Raw genomic sequence first — 21,056 nt, 5'->3', positions numbered from 1 at the left:
ATTCGGACCTGGCTGCCAGCCAGCAGGCCCAGTCGGAAAGCGAGCAGGCCTGGCGCAGTGGGCCCACTGGCCCGTCGGCCCCAGGCGGGTCCATGGCCCTCCTGAGCCGACAGGTCACCCCGCTTAACAAGAGCGTCTCGGGTGGGGTGCCCCCCGCCAGGACACGGCAAGGCCCGATCGTGCCCGATCGGTGCTCGGACGGGGCGGGCGGCAGCGGCGGCCGGGAGCCAGTTTCACCCCTGCCCCCAAAACCCCAGGAGCTGGCTGGGCCTTCCTTAGGTTGGAGGGCCTGGGCGCGAAAGCAGAGCCCGGGCAGGGCAGGCTGGCTTCAAGAACTACCGGGGCACCTGATATCATGGGGCGCACAAGTCTGGGGTTAGGCACCTGTGCACTTCACCCCTCCAGTGAATGCTGGCCCTCTTGACCGCAGCAACATTCAGGGGCCCAACCTACACATGACACACATGACTTTCACATTTTTTTATTTCACCAATCCATCAGGCCTGTGGACCCCTGAACGGCCCAGGGCTGGCCCTCTTGACTGCAGCAAAATAAACTCTGCTGCACGAGCTTGGGCCCTGTGTGCAAACAACCTGACTCGCACACTAAACTCTTTCTTTCTTTCACCAATAAATCAGGGGAAAGCGCGAACGGCAGTCCCCCACTACCAGAAATAATGCAGTCGAGAATCCCGCATTTGGGGACATCGCAGGGGTCAGCAAATCCGATGTGCAATGGATGAGCCTCACCCTGGGAGCTCTGCCTTGCTGATCACAGATGCTCCCCTGCCAGGTAAGTATGAGTTGCGAGCCAGAGGGCAGGGCTTGGGCCTGTTCTGGAAGCCCCGCTAAGCGAGGGTGAGAAGGCCGGCCCTGACCCAGCCCCAGCCCTCCCGGAAGCCCTGAGCGTCTGCGGAGCTGCCTGTCCCACGTGCAGGGGGAAGCTCCGGCAGGCAGAGCCCAGCAGAAGAGGCACATTGTGGCACAGTTCATGTCTCCCACCAGGCCCTGCTCGGCCTGAGATTTGCATAAATTCGGACCTGGCTGCCAGCCAGCAGGCCCAGTCGGAAAGCGAGCAGGCCTGGCGCAGTGGGCCCACTGGCCCGTCGGCCCCAGGCGGGTCCATGGCCCTCCTGAGCCGACAGGTCACCCCGCTTAACAAGAGCGTCTCGGGTGGGGTGCCCCCCGCCAGGACACGGCAAGGCCGTGAAGGCAAGGCCCGATCGGTGCTCGGACGGGGCGGGCGGCAGCGGCGGCCGGGAGCCAGTCTCACCCCTGCCCCCAAAACCCCAGGAGCTGGCCGGGCCTTCCTTAGGTTGGAGGGCCTGGGCGCGAAAGCAGAGCCCGGGCAGGGCAGGCTGGCTTCAAGAACTACCGGGGCACCTGATATCATGGGGCGCACAAGTCTGGGGTTAGGCACCTGTGCACTTCACCCCTCCAGTGAATGCTGGCCCTCTTGACCGCAGCAACATTCAGGGGCCCAACCTACACATGACACACATGACTTTCACATTTTTTTATTTCACCAATCCATCAGGCCTGTGGACCCCTGAACGGCCCAGGGCTGGCCCTCTTGACTGCAGCAAAATAAACTCTGCTGCACGAGCTTGGGCCCTGTGAGCAAACAACCTGACTCGCACACTAAACTCTTTCTTTCTTTCACCAATAAATCAGGGGAAAGCGCGAACGCAGTCCCCCACTACCAGAAATAATGCAGTCGAGAATCCCGCATTTGGGGACATCGCAGGGGTCAGCAAATCCGATGTGCAATGGAGGAGTCTCACCCTGGGAGCTCTGCCTTGCTGATCACAGATGCTCCCCTGCCAGGTAAGTATGAGTTGCGAGCCAGAGGGCAGGGCTTGGGCCTGTTCTGGAAGCCCCGCTAAGCGAGGGTGAGAAGGCCGGCCCTGACCCAGCCCCAGCCCTCCCGGAAGCCCTGAGCGTCTGCGGAGCTGCCTGTCCCACGTGCAGGGGGAAGCTCCGGCAGGCAGAGCCCAGCAGAAGAGGCACATTGTGGCACAGTTCATGTCTCCCACCAGGCCCTGCTCGGCCTGAGATTTGCATAAATTCGGACCTGGCTGCCAGCCAGCAGGCCCAGTCGGAAAGCGAGCAGGCCTGGCGCAGTGGGCCCACTGGCCCGTCGGCCCCAGGCGGGTCCATGGCCCTCCTGAGCCGACAGGTCACCCCGCTTAACAAGAGCGTCTCGGGTGGGGTGCCCCCCGCCAGGACACGGCAAGGCCGTGAAGGCAAGGCCCGATCGGTGCTCGGACGGGGCGGGCGGCAGCGGCGGCCGGGAGCCAGTCTCACCCCTGCCCCCAAAACCCCAGGAGCTGGCCGGGCCTTCCTTAGGTTGGAGGGCCTGGGCGCGAAAGCAGAGCCCGGGCAGGGCAGGCTGGCTTCAAGAACTACCGGGGCACCTGATATCATGGGGCGCACAAGTCTGGGGTTAGGCACCTGTGCACTTCACCCCTCCAGTGAATGCTGGCCCTCTTGACCGCAGCAACATTCAGGGGCCCAACCTACACATGACACACATGACTTTCACATTTTTTTATTTCACCAATCCATCAGGCCTGTGGACCCCTGAACGGCCCAGGGCTGGCCCTCTTGACTGCAGCAAAATAAACTCTGCTGCACGAGCTTGGGCCCTGTGAGCAAACAACCTGACTCGCACACTAAACTCTTTCTTTCTTTCACCAATAAATCAGGGGAAAGCGCGAACGCAGTCCCCCACTACCAGAAATAATGCAGTCGAGAATCCCGCATTTGGGGACATCGCAGGGGTCAGCAAATCCGATGTGCAATGGATGAGCCTCACCCTGGGAGCTCTGCCTTGCTGATCACAGATGCTCCCCTGCCAGGTAAGTATGAGTTGCGAGCCAGAGGGCAGGGCTTGGGCCTGTTCTGGAAGCCCCGCTAAGCGAGGGTGAGAAGGCCGGCCCTGACCCAGCCCCAGCCCTCCCGGAAGCCCTGAGCGTCTGCGGAGCTGCCTGTCCCACGTGCAGGGGGAAGCTCCGGCAGGCAGAGCCCAGCAGAAGAGGCACATTGTGGCACAGTTCATGTCTCCCACCAGGCCCTGCTCGGCCTGAGATTTGCATAAATTCGGACCTGGCTGCCAGCCAGCAGGCCCAGTCGGAAAGCGAGCAGGCCTGGCGCAGTGGGCCCACTGGCCCGTCGGCCCCAGGCGGGTCCATGGCCCTCCTGAGCCGACAGGTCACCCCGCTTAACAAGAGCGTCTCGGGTGGGGTGCCCCCCGCCAGGACACGGCAAGGCCCGATCGTGCCCGATCGGTGCTCGGACGGGGCGGGCGGCAGCGGCGGCCGGGAGCCAGTTTCACCCCTGCCCCCAAAACCCCAGGAGCTGGCTGGGCCTTCCTTAGGTTGGAGGGCCTGGGCGCGAAAGCAGAGCCCGGGCAGGGCAGGCTGGCTTCAAGAACTACCGGGGCACCTGATATCATGGGGCGCACAAGTCTGGGGTTAGGCACCTGTGCACTTCACCCCTCCAGTGAATGCTGGCCCTCTTGACCGCAGCAACATTCAGGGGCCCAACCTACACATGACACACATGACTTTCACATTTTTTTATTTCACCAATCCATCAGGCCTGTGGACCCCTGAACGGCCCAGGGCTGGCCCTCTTGACTGCAGCAAAATAAACTCTGCTGCACGAGCTTGGGCCCTGTGTGCAAACAACCTGACTCGCACACTAAACTCTTTCTTTCTTTCACCAATAAATCAGGGGAAAGCGCGAACGCAGTCCCCCACTACCAGAAATAATGCAGTCGAGAATCCCGCATTTGGGGACATCGCAGGGGTCAGCAAATCCGATGTGCAATGGATGAGCCTCACCCTGGGAGCTCTGCCTTGCTGATCACAGATGCTCCCCTGCCAGGTAAGTATGAGTTGCGAGCCAGAGGGCAGGGCTTGGGCCTGTTCTGGAAGCCCCGCTAAGCGAGGGTGAGAAGGCCGGCCCTGACCCAGCCCCAGCCCTCCCGGAAGCCCTGAGCGTCTGCGGAGCTGCCTGTCCCACGTGCAGGGGGAAGCTCCGGCAGGCAGAGCCCAGCAGAAGAGGCACATTGTGGCACAGTTCATGTCTCCCACCAGGCCCTGCTCGGCCTGAGATTTGCATAAATTCGGACCTGGCTGCCAGCCAGCAGGCCCAGTCGGAAAGCGAGCAGGCCTGGCGCAGTGGGCCCACTGGCCCGTCGGCCCCAGGCGGGTCCATGGCCCTCCTGAGCCGACAGGTCACCCCGCTTAACAAGAGCGTCTCGGGTGGGGTGCCCCCCGCCAGGACACGGCAAGGCCGTGAAGGCAAGGCCCGATCGTGCCCGATCCGGTGCTCGGACGGGGCGGGCGGCAGCGGCGGCCGGGAGCCAGTCTCACCCCTGCCCCCAAAACCCCAGGAGCTGGCTGGGCCTTCCTTAGGTTGGAGGGCCTGGGCGCGAAAGCAGAGCCCGGGCAGGGCAGGCTGGCTTCAAGAACTACCGGGGCACCTGATATCATGGGGCGCACAAGTCTGGGGTTAGGCACCTGTGCACTTCACCCCTCCAGTGAATGCTGGCCCTCTTGACCGCAGCAACATTCAGGGGCCCAACCTACACATGACACACATGACTTTCACATTTTTTTATTTCACCAATCCATCAGGCCTGTGGACCCCTGAACGGCCCAGGGCTGGCCCTCTTGACTGCAGCAAAATAAACTCTGCTGCACGAGCTTGGGCCCTGTGTGCAAACAACCTGACTCGCACACTAAACTCTTTCTTTCTTTCACCAATAAATCAGGGGAAAGCGCGAACGCAGTCCCCCACTACCAGAAATAATGCAGTCGAGAATCCCGCATTTGGGGACATCGCAGGGGTCAGCAAATCCGATGTGCAATGGAGGAGTCTCACCCTGGGAGTTCTGCCTTGCTGATCACAGATGCTCCCCTGCCAGGTAAGTATGAGTTGCGAGCCAGAGGGCAGGGCTTGGGCCTGTTCTGGAAGCCCCGCTAAGCGAGGGTGAGAAGGCCGGCCCTGACCCAGCCCCAGCCCTCCCGGAAGCCCTGAGCGTCTGCGGAGCTGCCTGTCCCACGTGCAGGGGGAAGCTCCGGCAGGCAGAGCCCAGCAGAAGAGGCACATTGTGGCACAGTTCATGTCTCCCACCAGGCCCTGCTCGGCCTGAGATTTGCATAAATTCGGACCTGGCTGCCAGCCAGCAGGCCCAGTCGGAAAGCGAGCAGGCCTGGCGCAGTGGGCCCACTGGCCCGTCGGCCCCAGGCGGGTCCATGGCCCTCCTGAGCCGACAGGTCACCCCGCTTAACAAGAGCGTCTCGGGTGGGGTGCCCCCCGCCAGGACACGGCAAGGCCGTGAAGGCAAGGCCCGATCGTGCCCGATCCGGTGCTCGGACGGGGCGGGCGGCAGCGGCGGCCGGGAGCCAGTCTCACCCCTGCCCCCAAAACCCCAGGAGCTGGCTGGGCCTTCCTTAGGTTGGAGGGCCTGGGCGCGAAAGCAGAGCCCGGGCAGGGCAGGCTGGCTTCAAGAACTACCGGGGCACCTGATATCATGGGGCGCACAAGTCTGGGGTTAGGCACCTGTGCACTTCACCCCTCCAGTGAATGCTGGCCCTCTTGACCGCAGCAACATTCAGGGGCCCAACCTACACATGACACACATGACTTTCACATTTTTTTATTTCACCAATCCATCAGGCCTGTGGACCCCTGAACGGCCCAGGGCTGGCCCTCTTGACTGCAGCAAAATAAACTCTGCTGCACGAGCTTGGGCCCTGTGTGCAAACAACCTGACTCGCACACTAAACTCTTTCTTTCTTTCACCAATAAATCAGGGGAAAGCGCGAACGCAGTCCCCCACTACCAGAAATAATGCAGTCGAGAATCCCGCATTTGGGGACATCGCAGGGGTCAGCAAATCCGATGTGCAATGGAGGAGTCTCACCCTGGGAGCTCTGCCTTGCTGATCACAGATGCTCCCCTGCCAGGTAAGTATGAGTTGCGAGCCAGAGGGCAGGGCTTGGGCCTGTTCTGGAAGCCCCGCTAAGCGAGGGTGAGAAGGCCGGCCCTGACCCAGCCCCAGCCCTCCCGGAAGCCCTGAGCGTCTGCGGAGCTGCCTGTCCCACGTGCAGGGGGAAGCTCCGGCAGGCAGAGCCCAGCAGAAGAGGCACATTGTGGCACAGTTCATGTCTCCCACCAGGCCCTGCTCGGCCTGAGATTTGCATAAATTCGGACCTGGCTGCCAGCCAGCAGGCCCAGTCGGAAAGCGAGCAGGCCTGGCGCAGTGGGCCCACTGGCCCGTCGGCCCCAGGCGGGTCCATGGCCCTCCTGAGCCGACAGGTCACCCCGCTTAACAAGAGCGTCTCGGGTGGGGTGCCCCCCGCCAGGACACGGCAAGGCCGTGAAGGCAAGGCCCGATCGGTGCTCGGACGGGGCGGGCGGCAGCGGCGGCCGGGAGCCAGTCTCACCCCTGCCCCCAAAACCCCAGGAGCTGGCCGGGCCTTCCTTAGGTTGGAGGGCCTGGGCGCGAAAGCAGAGCCCGGGCAGGGCAGGCTGGCTTCAAGAACTACCGGGGCACCTGATATCATGGGGCGCACAAGTCTGGGGTTAGGCACCTGTGCACTTCACCCCTCCAGTGAATGCTGGCCCTCTTGACCGCAGCAACATTCAGGGGCCCAACCTACACATGACACACATGACTTTCACATTTTTTTATTTCACCAATCCATCAGGCCTGTGGACCCCTGAACGGCCCAGGGCTGGCCCTCTTGACTGCAGCAAAATAAACTCTGCTGCACGAGCTTGGGCCCTGTGAGCAAACAACCTGACTCGCACACTAAACTCTTTCTTTCTTTCACCAATAAATCAGGGGAAAGCGCGAACGCAGTCCCCCACTACCAGAAATAATGCAGTCGAGAATCCCGCATTTGGGGACATCGCAGGGGTCAGCAAATCCGATGTGCAATGGAAGAGTCTCACCCTGGGAGCTCTGCCTTGCTGATCACAGATGCTCCCCTGCCAGGTAAGTATGAGTTGCGAGCCAGAGGGCAGGGCTTGGGCCTGTTCTGGAAGCCCCGCTAAGCGAGGGTGAGAAGGCCGGCCCTGACCCAGCCCCAGCCCTCCCGGAAGCCCTGAGCGTCTGCGGAGCTGCCTGTCCCACGTGCAGGGGGAAGCTCCGGCAGGCAGAGCCCAGCAGAAGAGGCACATTGTGGCACAGTTCATGTCTCCCACCAGGCCCTGCTCGGCCTGAGATTTGCATAAATTCGGACCTGGCTGCCAGCCAGCAGGCCCAGTCGGAAAGCGAGCAGGCCTGGCGCAGTGGGCCCACTGGCCCGTCGGCCCCAGGCGGGTCCATGGCCCTCCTGAGCCGACAGGTCACCCCGCTTAACAAGAGCGTCTCGGGTGGGGTGCCCCCCGCCAGGACACGGCAAGGCCGTGAAGGCAAGGCCCGATCGGTGCTCGGACGGGGCGGGCGGCAGCGGCGGCCGGGAGCCAGTCTCACCCCTGCCCCCAAAACCCCAGGAGCTGGCCGGGCCTTCCTTAGGTTGGAGGGCCTGGGCGCGAAAGCAGAGCCCGGGCAGGGCAGGCTGGCTTCAAGAACTACCGGGGCACCTGATATCATGGGGCGCACAAGTCTGGGGTTAGGCACCTGTGCACTTCACCCCTCCAGTGAATGCTGGCCCTCTTGACCGCAGCAACATTCAGGGGCCCAACCTACACATGACACACATGACTTTCACATTTTTTTATTTCACCAATCCATCAGGCCTGTGGACCCCTGAACGGCCCAGGGCTGGCCCTCTTGACTGCAGCAAAATAAACTCTGCTGCACGAGCTTGGGCCCTGTGAGCAAACAACCTGACTCGCACACTAAACTCTTTCTTTCTTTCACCAATAAATCAGGGGAAAGCGCGAACGCAGTCCCCCACTACCAGAAATAATGCAGTCGAGAATCCCGCATTTGGGGACATCGCAGGGGTCAGCAAATCCGATGTGCAATGGATGAGCCTCACCCTGGGAGCTCTGCCTTGCTGATCACAGATGCTCCCCTGCCAGGTAAGTATGAGTTGCGAGCCAGAGGGCAGGGCTTGGGCCTGTTCTGGAAGCCCCGCTAAGCGAGGGTGAGAAGGCCGGCCCTGACCCAGCCCCAGCCCTCCCGGAAGCCCTGAGCGTCTGCGGAGCTGCCTGTCCCACGTGCAGGGGGAAGCTCCGGCAGGCAGAGCCCAGCAGAAGAGGCACATTGTGGCACAGTTCATGTCTCCCACCAGGCCCTGCTCGGCCTGAGATTTGCATAAATTCGGACCTGGCTGCCAGCCAGCAGGCCCAGTCGGAAAGCGAGCAGGCCTGGCGCAGTGGGCCCACTGGCCCGTCGGCCCCAGGCGGGTCCATGGCCCTCCTGAGCCGACAGGTCACCCCGCTTAACAAGAGCGTCTCGGGTGGGGTGCCCCCCGCCAGGACACGGCAAGGCCCGATCGTGCCCGATCGGTGCTCGGACGGGGCGGGCGGCAGCGGCGGCCGGGAGCCAGTTTCACCCCTGCCCCCAAAACCCCAGGAGCTGGCTGGGCCTTCCTTAGGTTGGAGGGCCTGGGCGCGAAAGCAGAGCCCGGGCAGGGCAGGCTGGCTTCAAGAACTACCGGGGCACCTGATATCATGGGGCGCACAAGTCTGGGGTTAGGCACCTGTGCACTTCACCCCTCCAGTGAATGCTGGCCCTCTTGACCGCAGCAACATTCAGGGGCCCAACCTACACATGACACACATGACTTTCACATTTTTTTATTTCACCAATCCATCAGGCCTGTGGACCCCTGAACGGCCCAGGGCTGGCCCTCTTGACTGCAGCAAAATAAACTCTGCTGCACGAGCTTGGGCCCTGTTTGCAAACAACCTGACTCGCACACTAAACTCTTTCTTTCTTTCACCAATAAATCAGGGGAAAGCGCGAACGCAGTCCCCCACTACCAGAAATAATGCAGTCGAGAATCCCGCATTTGGGGACATCGCAGGGGTCAGCAAATCCGATGTGCAATGGATGAGCCTCACCCTGGGAGCTCTGCCTTGCTGATCACAGATGCTCCCCTGCCAGGTAAGTATGAGTTGCGAGCCAGAGGGCAGGGCTTGGGCCTGTTCTGGAAGCCCCGCTAAGCGAGGGTGAGAAGGCCGGCCCTGACCCAGCCCCAGCCCTCCCGGAAGCCCTGAGCGTCTGCGGAGCTGCCTGTCCCACGTGCAGGGGGAAGCTCCGGCAGGCAGAGCCCAGCAGAAGAGGCACATTGTGGCACAGTTCATGTCTCCCACCAGGCCCTGCTCGGCCTGAGATTTGCATAAATTCGGACCTGGCTGCCAGCCAGCAGGCCCAGTCGGAAAGCGAGCAGGCCTGGCGCAGTGGGCCCACTGGCCCGTCGGCCCCAGGCGGGTCCATGGCCCTCCTGAGCCGACAGGTCACCCCGCTTAACAAGAGCGTCTCGGGTGGGGTGCCCCCCGCCAGGACACGGCAAGGCCGTGAAGGCAAGGCCCGATCGTGCCCGATCCGGTGCTCGGACGGGGCGGGCGGCAGCGGCGGCCGGGAGCCAGTCTCACCCCTGCCCCCAAAACCCCAGGAGCTGGCTGGGCCTTCCTTAGGTTGGAGGGCCTGGGCGCGAAAGCAGAGCCCGGGCAGGGCAGGCTGGCTTCAAGAACTACCGGGGCACCTGATATCATGGGGCGCACAAGTCTGGGGTTAGGCACCTGTGCACTTCACCCCTCCAGTGAATGCTGGCCCTCTTGACCGCAGCAACATTCAGGGGCCCAACCTACACATGACACACATGACTTTCACATTTTTTTATTTCACCAATCCATCAGGCCTGTGGACCCCTGAACGGCCCAGGGCTGGCCCTCTTGACTGCAGCAAAATAAACTCTGCTGCACGAGCTTGGGCCCTGTGTGCAAACAACCTGACTCGCACACTAAACTCTTTCTTTCTTTCACCAATAAATCAGGGGAAAGCGCGAACGCAGTCCCCCACTACCAGAAATAATGCAGTCGAGAATCCCGCATTTGGGGACATCGCAGGGGTCAGCAAATCCGATGTGCAATGGAGGAGTCTCACCCTGGGAGCTCTGCCTTGCTGATCACAGATGCTCCCCTGCCAGGTAAGTATGAGTTGCGAGCCAGAGGGCAGGGCTTGGGCCTGTTCTGGAAGCCCCGCTAAGCGAGGGTGAGAAGGCCGGCCCTGACCCAGCCCCAGCCCTCCCGGAAGCCCTGAGCGTCTGCGGAGCTGCCTGTCCCACGTGCAGGGGGAAGCTCCGGCAGGCAGAGCCCAGCAGAAGAGGCACATTGTGGCACAGTTCATGTCTCCCACCAGGCCCTGCTCGGCCTGAGATTTGCATAAATTCGGACCTGGCTGCCAGCCAGCAGGCCCAGTCGGAAAGCGAGCAGGCCTGGCGCAGTGGGCCCACTGGCCCGTCGGCCCCAGGCGGGTCCATGGCCCTCCTGAGCCGACAGGTCACCCCGCTTAACAAGAGCGTCTCGGGTGGGGTGCCCCCCGCCAGGACACGGCAAGGCCCGATCGTGCCCGATCGGTGCTCGGACGGGGCGGGCGGCAGCGGCGGCCGGGAGCCAGTTTCACCCCTGCCCCCAAAACCCCAGGAGCTGGCTGGGCCTTCCTTAGGTTGGAGGGCCTGGGCGCGAAAGCAGAGCCCGGGCAGGGCAGGCTGGCTTCAAGAACTACCGGGGCACCTGATATCATGGGGCGCACAAGTCTGGGGTTAGGCACCTGTGCACTTCACCCCTCCAGTGAATGCTGGCCCTCTTGACCGCAGCAACATTCAGGGGCCCAACCTACACATGACACACATGACTTTCACATTTTTTTATTTCACCAATCCATCAGGCCTGTGGACCCCTGAACGGCCCAGGGCTGGCCCTCTTGACTGCAGCAAAATAAACTCTGCTGCACGAGCTTGGGCCCTGTGTGCAAACAACCTGACTCGCACACTAAACTCTTTCTTTCTTTCACCAATAAATCAGGGGAAAGCGCGAACGCAGTCCCCCACTACCAGAAATAATACAGTCGAGAATCCCGCATTTGGGGACATCGCAGGGGTCAGCAAATCCGATGTGCAATGGATGAGCCTCACCCTGGGAGCTCTGCCTTGCTGATCACAGATGCTCCCCTGCCAGGTAAGTATGAGTTGCGAGCCAGAGGGCAGGGCTTGGGCCTGTTCTGGAAGCCCCGCTAAGCGAGGGTGAGAAGGCCGGCCCTGACCCAGCCCCAGCCCTCCCGGAAGCCCTGAGCGTCTGCGGAGCTGCCTGTCCCACGTGCAGGGGGAAGCTCCGGCAGGCAGAGCCCAGCAGAAGAGGCACATTGTGGCACAGTTCATGTCTCCCACCAGGCCCTGCTCGGCCTGAGATTTGCATAAATTCGGACCTGGCTGCCAGCCAGCAGGCCCAGTCGGAAAGCGAGCAGGCCTGGCGCAGTGGGCCCACTGGCCCGTCGGCCCCAGGCGGGTCCATGGCCCTCCTGAGCCGACAGGTCACCCCGCTTAACAAGAGCGTCTCGGGTGGGGTGCCCCCCGCCAGGACACGGCAAGGCCGTGAAGGCAAGGCCCGATCGGTGCTCGGACGGGGCGGGCGGCAGCGGCGGCCGGGAGCCAGGCTCACCCCTGCCCCCAAAACCCCAGGAGCTGGCCGGGCCTTCCTTAGGTTGGAGGGCCTGGGCGCGAAAGCAGAGCCCGGGCAGGGCAGGCTGGCTTCAAGAACTACCGGGGCACCTGATATCATGGGGCGCACAAGTCTGGGGTTAGGCACCTGTGCACTTCACCCCTCCAGTGAATGCTGGCCCTCTTGACCGCAGCAACATTCAGGGGCCCAACCTACACATGACACACATGACTTTCACATTTTTTTATTTCACCAATCCATCAGGCCTGTGGACCCCTGAACGGCCCAGGGCTGGCCCTCTTGACTGCAGCAAAATAAACTCTGCTGCACGAGCTTGGGCCCTGTGAGCAAACAACCTGACTCGCACACTAAACTCTTTCTTTCTTTCACCAATAAATCAGGGGAAAGCGCGAACGCAGTCCCCCACTACCAGAAATAATGCAGTCGAGAATCCCGCATTTGGGGACATCGCAGGGGTCAGCAAATCCGATGTGCAATGGATGAGCCTCACCCTGGGAGCTCTGCCTTGCTGATCACAGATGCTCCCCTGCCAGGTAAGTATGAGTTGCGAGCCAGAGGGCAGGGCTTGGGCCTGTTCTGGAAGCCCCGCTAAGCGAGGGTGAGAAGGCCGGCCCTGACCCAGCCCCAGCCCTCCCGGAAGCCCTGAGCGTCTGCGGAGCTGCCTGTCCCACGTGCAGGGGGAAGCTCCGGCAGGCAGAGCCCAGCAGAAGAGGCACATTGTGGCACAGTTCATGTCTCCCACCAGGCCCTGCTCGGCCTGAGATTTGCATAAATTCGGACCTGGCTGCCAGCCAGCAGGCCCAGTCGGAAAGCGAGCAGGCCTGGCGCAGTGGGCCCACTGGCCCGTCGGCCCCAGGCGGGTCCATGGCCCTCCTGAGCCGACAGGTCACCCCGCTTAACAAGAGCGTCTCGGGTGGGGTGCCCCCCGCCAGGACACGGCAAGGCCCGATCGTGCCCGATCGGTGCTCGGACGGGGCGGGCGGCAGCGGCGGCCGGGAGCCAGTTTCACCCCTGCCCCCAAAACCCCAGGAGCTGGCTGGGCCTTCCTTAGGTTGGAGGGCCTGGGCGCGAAAGCAGAGCCCGGGCAGGGCAGGCTGGCTTCAAGAACTACCGGGGCACCTGATATCATGGGGCGCACAAGTCTGGGGTTAGGCACCTGTGCACTTCACCCCTCCAGTGAATGCTGGCCCTCTTGACCGCAGCAACATTCAGGGGCCCAACCTACACATGACACACATGACTTTCACATTTTTTTATTTCACCAATCCATCAGGCCTGTGGACCCCTGAACGGCCCAGGGCTGGCCCTCTTGACTGCAGCAAAATAAACTCTGCTGCACGAGCTTGGGCCCTGTGTGCAAACAACCTGACTCGCACACTAAACTCTTTCTTTCTTTCACCAATAAATCAGGGGAAAGCGCGAACGCAGTCCCCCACTACCAGAAATAATGCAGTCGAGAATCCCGCATTTGGGGACATCGCAGGGGTCAGCAAATCCGATGTGCAATGGATGAGCCTCACCCTGGGAGCTCTGCCTTGCTGATCACAGATGCTCCCCTGCCAGGTAAGTATGAGTTGCGAGCCAGAGGGCAGGGCTTGGGCCTGTTCTGGAAGCCCCGCTAAGCGAGGGTGAGAAGGCCGGCCCTGACCCAGCCCCAGCCCTCCCGGAAGCCCTGAGCGTCTGCGGAGCTGCCTGTCCCACGTGCAGGGGGAAGCTCCGGCAGGCAGAGCCCAGCAGAAGAGGCACATTGTGGCACAGTTCATGTCTCCCACCAGGCCCTGCTCGGCCTGAGATTTGCATAAATTCGGACCTGGCTGCCAGCCAGCAGGCCCAGTCGGAAAGCGAGCAGGCCTGGCGCAGTGGGCCCACTGGCCCGTCGGCCCCAGGCGGGTCCATGGCCCTCCTGAGCCGACAGGTCACCCCGCTTAACAAGAGCGTCTCGGGTGGGGTGCCCCCCGCCAGGACACGGCAAGGCCCGATCGTGCCCGATCGGTGCTCGGACGGGGCGGGCGGCAGCGGCGGCCGGGAGCCAGTTTCACCCCTGCCCCCAAAACCCCAGGAGCTGGCTGGGCCTTCCTTAGGTTGGAGGGCCTGGGCGCGAAAGCAGAGCCCGGGCAGGGCAGGCTGGCTTCAAGAACTACCGGGGCACCTGATATCATGGGGCGCACAAGTCTGGGGTTAGGCACCTGTGCACTTCACCCCTCCAGTGAATGCTGGCCCTCTTGACCGCAGCAACATTCAGGGGCCCAACCTACACATGACACACATGACTTTCACATTTTTTTATTTCACCAATCCATCAGGCCTGTGGACCCCTGAACGGCCCAGGGCTGGCCCTCTTGACTGCAGCAAAATAAACTCTGCTGCACGAGCTTGGGCCCTGTGTGCAAACAACCTGACTCGCACACTAAACTCTTTCTTTCTTTCACCAATAAATCAGGGGAAAGCGCGAACGCAGTCCCCCACTACCAGAAATAATGCAGTCGAGAATCCCGCATTTGGGGACATCGCAGGGGTCAGCAAATCCGATGTGCAATGGATGAGCCTCACCCTGGGAGCTCTGCCTTGCTGATCACAGATGCTCCCCTGCCAGGTAAGTATGAGTTGCGAGCCAGAGGGCAGGGCTTGGGCCTGTTCTGGAAGCCCCGCTAAGCGAGGGTGAGAAGGCCGGCCCTGACCCAGCCCCAGCCCTCCCGGAAGCCCTGAGCGTCTGCGGAGCTGCCTGTCCCACGTGCAGGGGGAAGCTCCGGCAGGCAGAGCCCAGCAGAAGAGGCACATTGTGGCACAGTTCATGTCTCCCACCAGGCCCTGCTCGGCCTGAGATTTGCATAAATTCGGACCTGGCTGCCAGCCAGCAGGCCCAGTCGGAAAGCGAGCAGGCCTGGCGCAGTGGGCCCACTGGCCCGTCGGCCCCAGGCGGGTCCATGGCCCTCCTGAGCCGACAGGTCACCCCGCTTAACAAGAGCGTCTCGGGTGGGGTGCCCCCCGCCAGGACACGGCAAGGCCCGATCGTGCCCGATCGGTGCTCGGACGGGGCGGGCGGCAGCGGCGGCCGGGAGCCAGTTTCACCCCTGCCCCCAAAACCCCAGGAGCTGGCTGGGCCTTCCTTAGGTTGGAGGGCCTGGGCGCGAAAGCAGAGCCCGGGCAGGGCAGGCTGGCTTCAAGAACTACCGGGGCACCTGATATCATGGGGCGCACAAGTCTGGGGTTAGGCACCTGTGCACTTCACCCCTCCAGTGAATGCTGGCCCTCTTGACCGCAGCAACATTCAGGGGCCCAACCTACACATGACACACATGACTTTCACATTTTTTTATTTCACCAATCCATCAGGCCTGTGGACCCCTGAACGGCCCAGGGCTGGCCCTCTTGACTGCAGCAAAATAAACTCTGCTGCACGAGCTTGGGCCCTGTGTGCAAACAACCTGACTCGCACACTAAACTCTTTCTTTCTTTCACCAATAAATCAGGGGAAAGCGCGAACGCAGTCCCCCACTACCAGAAATAATACAGTCGAGAATCCCGCATTTGGGGACATCGCAGGGGTCAGCAAATCCGATGTGCAATGGATGAGCCTCACCCTGGGAGCTCTGCCTTGCTGATCACAGATGCTCCCCTGCCAGGTAAGTATGAGTTGCGAGCCAGAGGGCAGGGCTTGGGCCTGTTCTGGAAGCCCCGCTAAGCGAGGGTGAGAAGGCCGGCCCTGACCCAGCCCCAGCCCTCCCGGAAGCCCTGAGCGTCTGCGGAGCTGCCTGTCCCACGTGCAGGGGGAAGCTCCGGCAGGCAGAGCCCAGCAGAAGAGGCACATTGTGGCACAGTTCATGTCTCCCACCAGGCCCTGCTCGGCCTGAGATTTGCATAAATTCGGACCTGGCTGCCAGCCAGCAGGCCCAGTCGGAAAGCGAGCAGGCCTGGCGCAGTGGGCCCACTGGCCCGTCGGCCCCAGGCGGGTCCATGGCCCTCCTGAGCCGACAGGTCACCCCGCTTAACAAGAGCGTCTCGGGTGGGGTGCCCCCCGCCAGGACACGGCAAGGCCCGATCGTGCCCGATCGGTGCTCGGACGGGGCGGGCGGCAGCGGCGGCCGGGAGCCAGTTTCACCCCTGCCCCCAAAACCCCAGGAGCTGGCTGGGCCTTCCTTAGGTTGGAGGGCCTGGGCGCGAAAGCAGAGCCCGGGCAGGGCAGGCTGGCTTCAAGAACTACCGGGGCACCTGATATCATGGGGCGCACAAGTCTGGGGTTAGGCACCTGTGCACTTCACCCCTCCAGTGAATGCTGGCCCTCTTGACCGCAGCAACATTCAGGGGCCCAACCTACACATGACACACATGACTTTCACATTTTTTTATTTCACCAATCCATCAGGCCTGTGGACCCCTGAACGGCCCAGGGCTGGCCCTCTTGACTGCAGCAAAATAAACTCTGCTGCACGAGCTTGGGCCCTGTGTGCAAACAACCTGACTCGCACACTAAACTCTTTCTTTCTTTCACCAATAAATCAGGGGAAAGCGCGAACGCAGTCCCCCACTACCAGAAATAATGCAGTCGAGAATCCCGCATTTGGGGACATCGCAGGGGTCAGCAAATCCGATGTGCAATGGATGAGCCTCACCCTGGGAGCTCTGCCTTGCTGATCACAGATGCTCCCCTGCCAGGTAAGTATGAGTTGCGAGCCAGAGGGCAGGGCTTGGGCCTGTTCTGGAAGCCCCGCTAAGCGAGGGTGAGAAGGCCGGCCCTGACCCAGCCCCAGCCCTCCCGGAAGCCCTGAGCGTCTGCGGAGCTGCCTGTCCCACGTGCAGGGGGAAGCTCCGGCAGGCAGAGCCCAGCAGAAGAGGCACATTGTGGCACAGTTCATGTCTCCCACCAGGCCCTGCTCGGCCTGAGATTTGCATAAATTCGGACCTGGCTGCCAGCCAGCAGGCCCAGTCGGAAAGCGAGCAGGCCTGGCGCAGTGGGCCCACTGGCCCGTCGGCCCCAGGCGGGTCCATGGCCCTCCTGAGCCGACAGGTCACCCCGCTTAACAAGAGCGTCTCGGGTGGGGTGCCCCCCGCCAGGACACGGCAAGGCCCGATCGTGCCCGATCGGTGCTCGGACGGGGCGGGCGGCAGCGGCGGCCGGGAGCCAGTTTCACCCCTGCCCCCAAAACCCCAGGAGCTGGCTGGGCCTTCCTTAGGTTGGAGGGCCTGGGCGCGAAAGCAGAGCCCGGGCAGGGCAGGCTGGCTTCAAGAACTACCGGGGCACCTGATATCATGGGGCGCACAAGTCTGGGGTTAGGCACCTGTGCACTTCACCCCTCCAGTGAATGCTGGCCCTCTTGACCGCAGCAACATTCAGGGGCCCAACCTACACATGACACACATGACTTTCACATTTTTTTATTTCACCAATCCATCAGGCCTGTGGACCCCTGAACGGCCCAGGGCTGGCCCTCTTGACTGCAGCAAAATAAACTCTGCTGCACGAGCTTGGGCCCTGTGTGCAAACAACCTGACTCGCACACTAAACTCTTTCTTTCTTTCACCAATAAATCAGGGGAAAGCGCGAACGCAGTCCCCCACTACCAGAAATAATGCAGTCGAGAATCCCGCATTTGGGGACATCGCAGGGGTCAGCAAATCCGATGTGCAATGGATGAGCCTCACCCTGGGAGCTCTGCCTTGCTGATCACAGATGCTCCCCTGCCAGGTAAGTATGAGTTGCGAGCCAGAGGGCAGGGCTTGGGCCTGTTCTGGAAGCCCCGCTAAGCGAGGGTGAGAAGGCCGGCCCTGACCCAGCCCCAGCCCTCCCGGAAGCCCTGAGCGTCTGCGGAGCTGCCTGTCCCACGTGCAGGGGGAAGCTCCGGCAGGCAGAGCCCAGCAGAAGAGGCACATTGTGGCACAGTTCATGTCTCCCACCAGGCCCTGCTCGGCCTGAGATTTGCATAAATTCGGACCTGGCTGCCAGCCAGCAGGCCCAGTCGGAAAGCGAGCAGGCCTGGCGCAGTGGGCCCACTGGCCCGTCGGCCCCAGGCGGGTCCATGGCCCTCCTGAGCCGACAGGTCACCCCGCTTAACAAGAGCGTCTCGGGTGGGGTGCCCCCCGCCAGGACACGGCAAGGCCCGATCGTGCCCGATCGGTGCTCGGACGGGGCGGGCGGCAGCGGCGGCCGGGAGCCAGTTTCACCCCTGCCCCCAAAACCCCAGGAGCTGGCTGGGCCTTCCTTAGGTTGGAGGGCCTGGGCGCGAAAGCAGAGCCCGGGCAGGGCAGGCTGGCTTCAAGAACTACCGGGGCACCTGATATCATGGGGCGCACAAGTCTGGGGTTAGGCACCTGTGCACTTCACCCCTCCAGTGAATGCTGGCCCTCTTGACCGCAGCAACATTCAGGGGCCCAACCTACACATGACACACATGACTTTCACATTTTTTTATTTCACCAATCCATCAGGCCTGTGGACCCCTGAACGGCCCAGGGCTGGCCCTCTTGACTGCAGCAAAATAAACTCTGCTGCACGAGCTTGGGCCCTGTGTGCAAACAACCTGACTCGCACACTAAACTCTTTCTTTCTTTCACCAATAAATCAGGGGAAAGCGCGAACGCAGTCCCCCACTACCAGAAATAATACAGTCGAGAATCCCGCATTTGGGGACATCGCAGGGGTCAGCAAATCCGATGTGCAATGGATGAGCCTCACCCTGGGAGCTCTGCCTTGCTGATCACAGATGCTCCCCTGCCAGGTAAGTATGAGTTGCGAGCCAGAGGGCAGGGCTTGGGCCTGTTCTGGAAGCCCCGCTAAGCGAGGGTGAGAAGGCCGGCCCTGACCCAGCCCCAGCCCTCCCGGAAGCCCTGAGCGTCTGCGGAGCTGCCTGTCCCACGTGCAGGGGGAAGCTCCGGCAGGCAGAGCCCAGCAGAAGAGGCACATTGTGGCACAGTTCATGTCTCCCACCAGGCCCTGCTCGGCCTGAGATTTGCATAAATTCGGACCTGGCTGCCAGCCAGCAGGCCCAGTCGGAAAGCGAGCAGGCCTGGCGCAGTGGGCCCACTGGCCCGTCGGCCCCAGGCGGGTCCATGGCCCTCCTGAGCCGACAGGTCACCCCGCTTAACAAGAGCGTCTCGGGTGGGGTGCCCCCCGCCAGGACACGGCAAGGCCCGATCGTGCCCGATCGGTGCTCGGACGGGGCGGGCGGCAGCGGCGGCCGGGAGCCAGTTTCACCCCTGCCCCCAAAACCCCAGGAGCTGGCTGGGCCTTCCTTAGGTTGGAGGGCCTGGGCGCGAAAGCAGAGCCCGGGCAGGGCAGGCTGGCTTCAAGAACTACCGGGGCACCTGATATCATGGGGCGCACAAGTCTGGGGTTAGGCACCTGTGCACTTCACCCCTCCAGTGAATGCTGGCCCTCTTGACCGCAGCAACATTCAGGGGCCCAACCTACACATGACACACATGACTTTCACATTTTTTTATTTCACCAATCCATCAGGCCTGTGGACCCCTGAACGGCCCAGGGCTGGCCCTCTTGACTGCAGCAAAATAAACTCTGCTGCACGAGCTTGGGCCCTGTGTGCAAACAACCTGACTCGCACACTAAACTCTTTCTTTCTTTCACCAATAAATCAGGGGAAAGCGCGAACGGCAGTCCCCCACTACCAGAAATAATGCAGTCGAGAATCCCGCATTTGGGGACATCGCAGGGGTCAGCAAATCCGATGTGCAATGGAGGAGTCTCACCCTGGGAGCTCTGCCTTGCTGATCACAGATGCTCCCCTGCCAGGTAAGTATGAGTTGCGAGCCAGAGGGCAGGGCTTGGGCCTGTTCTGGAAGCCCCGCTAAGCGAGGGTGAGAAGGCCGGCCCTGACCCAGCCCCAGCCCTCCCGGAAGCCCTGAGCGTCTGCGGAGCTGCCTGTCCCACGTGCAGGGGGAAGCTCCGGCAGGCAGAGCCCAGCAGAAGAGGCACATTGTGGCACAGTTCATGTCTCCCACCAGGCCCTGCTCGGCCTGAGATTTGCATAAATTCGGACCTGGCTGCCAGCCAGCAGGCCCAGTCGGAAAGCGAGCAGGCCTGGCGCAGTGGGCCCACTGGCCCGTCGGCCCCAGGCGGGTCCATGGCCCTCCTGAGCCGACAGGTCACCCCGCTTAACAAGAGCGTCTCGGGTGGGGTGCCCCCCGCCAGGACACGGCAAGGCCGTGAAGGCAAGGCCCGATCGGTGCTCGGACGGGGCGGGCGGCAGCGGCGGCCGGGAGCCAGTCTCACCCCTGCCCCCAAAACCCCAGGAGCTGGCCGGGCCTTCCTTAGGTTGGAGGGCCTGGGCGCGAAAGCAGAGCCCGGGCAGGGCAGGCTGGCTTCAAGAACTACCGGGGCACCTGATATCATGGGGCGCACAAGTCTGGGGTTAGGCACCTGTGCACTTCACCCCTCCAGTGAATGCTGGCCCTCTTGACCGCAGCAACATTCAGGGGCCCAACCTACACATGACACACATGACTTTCACATTTTTTTATTTCACCAATCCATCAGGCCTGTGGACCCCTGAACGGCCCAGGGCTGGCCCTCTTGACTGCAGCAAAATAAACTCTGCTGCACGAGCTTGGGCCCTGTGAGCAAACAACCTGACTCGCACACTAAACTCTTTCTTTCTTTCACCAATAAATCAGGGGAAAGCGCGAACGCAGTCCCCCACTACCAGAAATAATGCAGTCGAGAATCCCGCATTTGGGGACATCGCAGGGGTCAGCAAATCCGATGTGCAATGGAGGAGTCTCACCCTGGGAGCTCTGCCTTGCTGATCACAGATGCTCCCCTGCCAGGTAAGTATGAGTTGCGAGCCAGAGGGCAGGGCTTGGGCCTGTTCTGGAAGCCCCGCTAAGCGAGGGTGAGAAGGCCGGCCCTGACCCAGCCCCAGCCCTCCCGGAAGCCCTGAGCGTCTGCGGAGCTGCCTGTCCCACGTGCAGGGGGAAGCTCCGGCAGGCAGAGCCCAGCAGAAGAGGCACATTGTGGCACAGTTCATGTCTCCCACCAGGCCCTGCTCGGCCTGAGATTTGCATAAATTCGGACCTGGCTGCCAGCCAGCAGGCCCAGTCGGAAAGCGAGCAGGCCTGGCGCAGTGGGCCCACTGGCCCGTCGGCCCCAGGCGGGTCCATGGCCCTCCTGAGCCGACAGGTCACCCCGCTTAACAAGAGCGTCTCGGGTGGGGTGCCCCCCGCCAGGACACGGCAAGGCCGTGAAGGCAAGGCCCGATCGGTGCTCGGACGGGGCGGGCGGCAGCGGCGGCCGGGAGCCAGTCTCACCCCTGCCCCCAAAACCCCAGGAGCTGGCCGGGCCTTCCTTAGGTTGGAGGGCCTGGGCGCGAAAGCAGAGCCCGGGCAGGGCAGGCTGGCTTCAAGAACTACCGGGGCACCTGATATCATGGGGCGCACAAGTCTGGGGTTAGG

General features: G+C 62.3%; 20 non-coding genes across 20 annotated transcripts; all 20 read right to left on the bottom strand.

Moving 5' to 3' along the window:
* Positions 1-635: 635 nt before the first annotated feature.
* Positions 636-800, bottom strand: LOC138558624 (U1 spliceosomal RNA). Its single transcript, XR_011298767.1, has one exon. It is a non-coding gene; the product is annotated as a U1 spliceosomal RNA (small nuclear RNA).
* An 870-nt stretch (positions 801-1,670) lies between these two features.
* On the bottom strand, positions 1,671-1,834 carry LOC138558502 (U1 spliceosomal RNA). Its single transcript, XR_011298649.1, has one exon. It is a non-coding gene; the product is annotated as a U1 spliceosomal RNA (small nuclear RNA).
* An 870-nt stretch (positions 1,835-2,704) lies between these two features.
* Positions 2,705-2,868, bottom strand: LOC138558109 (U1 spliceosomal RNA). Its single transcript, XR_011298264.1, has one exon. It is a non-coding gene; the product is annotated as a U1 spliceosomal RNA (small nuclear RNA).
* Positions 2,869-3,734: 866 nt separating this feature from the next.
* On the bottom strand, positions 3,735-3,898 carry LOC138558108 (U1 spliceosomal RNA). Its single transcript, XR_011298263.1, has one exon. It is a non-coding gene; the product is annotated as a U1 spliceosomal RNA (small nuclear RNA).
* An 881-nt stretch (positions 3,899-4,779) lies between these two features.
* On the bottom strand, positions 4,780-4,943 carry LOC138558634 (U1 spliceosomal RNA). Its single transcript, XR_011298776.1, has one exon. It is a non-coding gene; the product is annotated as a U1 spliceosomal RNA (small nuclear RNA).
* Positions 4,944-5,824: 881 nt separating this feature from the next.
* Positions 5,825-5,988, bottom strand: LOC138558499 (U1 spliceosomal RNA). The gene has a single exon (XR_011298647.1). It is a non-coding gene; the product is annotated as a U1 spliceosomal RNA (small nuclear RNA).
* Positions 5,989-6,858: 870 nt separating this feature from the next.
* LOC138558435 (U1 spliceosomal RNA) lies at positions 6,859-7,022 on the bottom strand. The gene has a single exon (XR_011298584.1). It is a non-coding gene; the product is annotated as a U1 spliceosomal RNA (small nuclear RNA).
* An 870-nt stretch (positions 7,023-7,892) lies between these two features.
* Positions 7,893-8,056, bottom strand: LOC138558107 (U1 spliceosomal RNA). Its single transcript, XR_011298262.1, has one exon. It is a non-coding gene; the product is annotated as a U1 spliceosomal RNA (small nuclear RNA).
* Positions 8,057-8,922: 866 nt separating this feature from the next.
* On the bottom strand, positions 8,923-9,086 carry LOC138558106 (U1 spliceosomal RNA). Its single transcript, XR_011298261.1, has one exon. It is a non-coding gene; the product is annotated as a U1 spliceosomal RNA (small nuclear RNA).
* Positions 9,087-9,967: 881 nt separating this feature from the next.
* On the bottom strand, positions 9,968-10,131 carry LOC138558498 (U1 spliceosomal RNA). Its single transcript, XR_011298646.1, has one exon. It is a non-coding gene; the product is annotated as a U1 spliceosomal RNA (small nuclear RNA).
* Positions 10,132-10,997: 866 nt separating this feature from the next.
* LOC138558324 (U1 spliceosomal RNA) lies at positions 10,998-11,161 on the bottom strand. The gene has a single exon (XR_011298476.1). It is a non-coding gene; the product is annotated as a U1 spliceosomal RNA (small nuclear RNA).
* Positions 11,162-12,031: 870 nt separating this feature from the next.
* Positions 12,032-12,195, bottom strand: LOC138558104 (U1 spliceosomal RNA). Its single transcript, XR_011298259.1, has one exon. It is a non-coding gene; the product is annotated as a U1 spliceosomal RNA (small nuclear RNA).
* An 866-nt stretch (positions 12,196-13,061) lies between these two features.
* LOC138558103 (U1 spliceosomal RNA) lies at positions 13,062-13,225 on the bottom strand. The gene has a single exon (XR_011298258.1). It is a non-coding gene; the product is annotated as a U1 spliceosomal RNA (small nuclear RNA).
* Positions 13,226-14,091: 866 nt separating this feature from the next.
* Positions 14,092-14,255, bottom strand: LOC138558102 (U1 spliceosomal RNA). The gene has a single exon (XR_011298257.1). It is a non-coding gene; the product is annotated as a U1 spliceosomal RNA (small nuclear RNA).
* Positions 14,256-15,121: 866 nt separating this feature from the next.
* On the bottom strand, positions 15,122-15,285 carry LOC138558323 (U1 spliceosomal RNA). The gene has a single exon (XR_011298475.1). It is a non-coding gene; the product is annotated as a U1 spliceosomal RNA (small nuclear RNA).
* An 866-nt stretch (positions 15,286-16,151) lies between these two features.
* Positions 16,152-16,315, bottom strand: LOC138558101 (U1 spliceosomal RNA). The gene has a single exon (XR_011298256.1). It is a non-coding gene; the product is annotated as a U1 spliceosomal RNA (small nuclear RNA).
* An 866-nt stretch (positions 16,316-17,181) lies between these two features.
* On the bottom strand, positions 17,182-17,345 carry LOC138558100 (U1 spliceosomal RNA). Its single transcript, XR_011298255.1, has one exon. It is a non-coding gene; the product is annotated as a U1 spliceosomal RNA (small nuclear RNA).
* An 866-nt stretch (positions 17,346-18,211) lies between these two features.
* LOC138558322 (U1 spliceosomal RNA) lies at positions 18,212-18,375 on the bottom strand. Its single transcript, XR_011298474.1, has one exon. It is a non-coding gene; the product is annotated as a U1 spliceosomal RNA (small nuclear RNA).
* Positions 18,376-19,241: 866 nt separating this feature from the next.
* Positions 19,242-19,406, bottom strand: LOC138558649 (U1 spliceosomal RNA). Its single transcript, XR_011298791.1, has one exon. It is a non-coding gene; the product is annotated as a U1 spliceosomal RNA (small nuclear RNA).
* An 870-nt stretch (positions 19,407-20,276) lies between these two features.
* LOC138558497 (U1 spliceosomal RNA) lies at positions 20,277-20,440 on the bottom strand. Its single transcript, XR_011298645.1, has one exon. It is a non-coding gene; the product is annotated as a U1 spliceosomal RNA (small nuclear RNA).
* Between the last annotated feature and the right edge of the window lie 616 nt (positions 20,441-21,056).

This window comes from Ambystoma mexicanum, unplaced genomic scaffold (assembly GCF_040938575.1).
Source record: "Ambystoma mexicanum isolate Mex_15411 unplaced genomic scaffold, UKY_AmexF1_1 Mex_scaf34, whole genome shotgun sequence".
In the NCBI taxonomy this organism is placed as follows: domain Eukaryota; kingdom Metazoa; phylum Chordata; class Amphibia; order Caudata; family Ambystomatidae; genus Ambystoma; species Ambystoma mexicanum.
The sequence above is the reverse complement of the archived record's forward strand: the minus strand, read 5'-3'. Positions and strand labels throughout refer to the sequence as shown.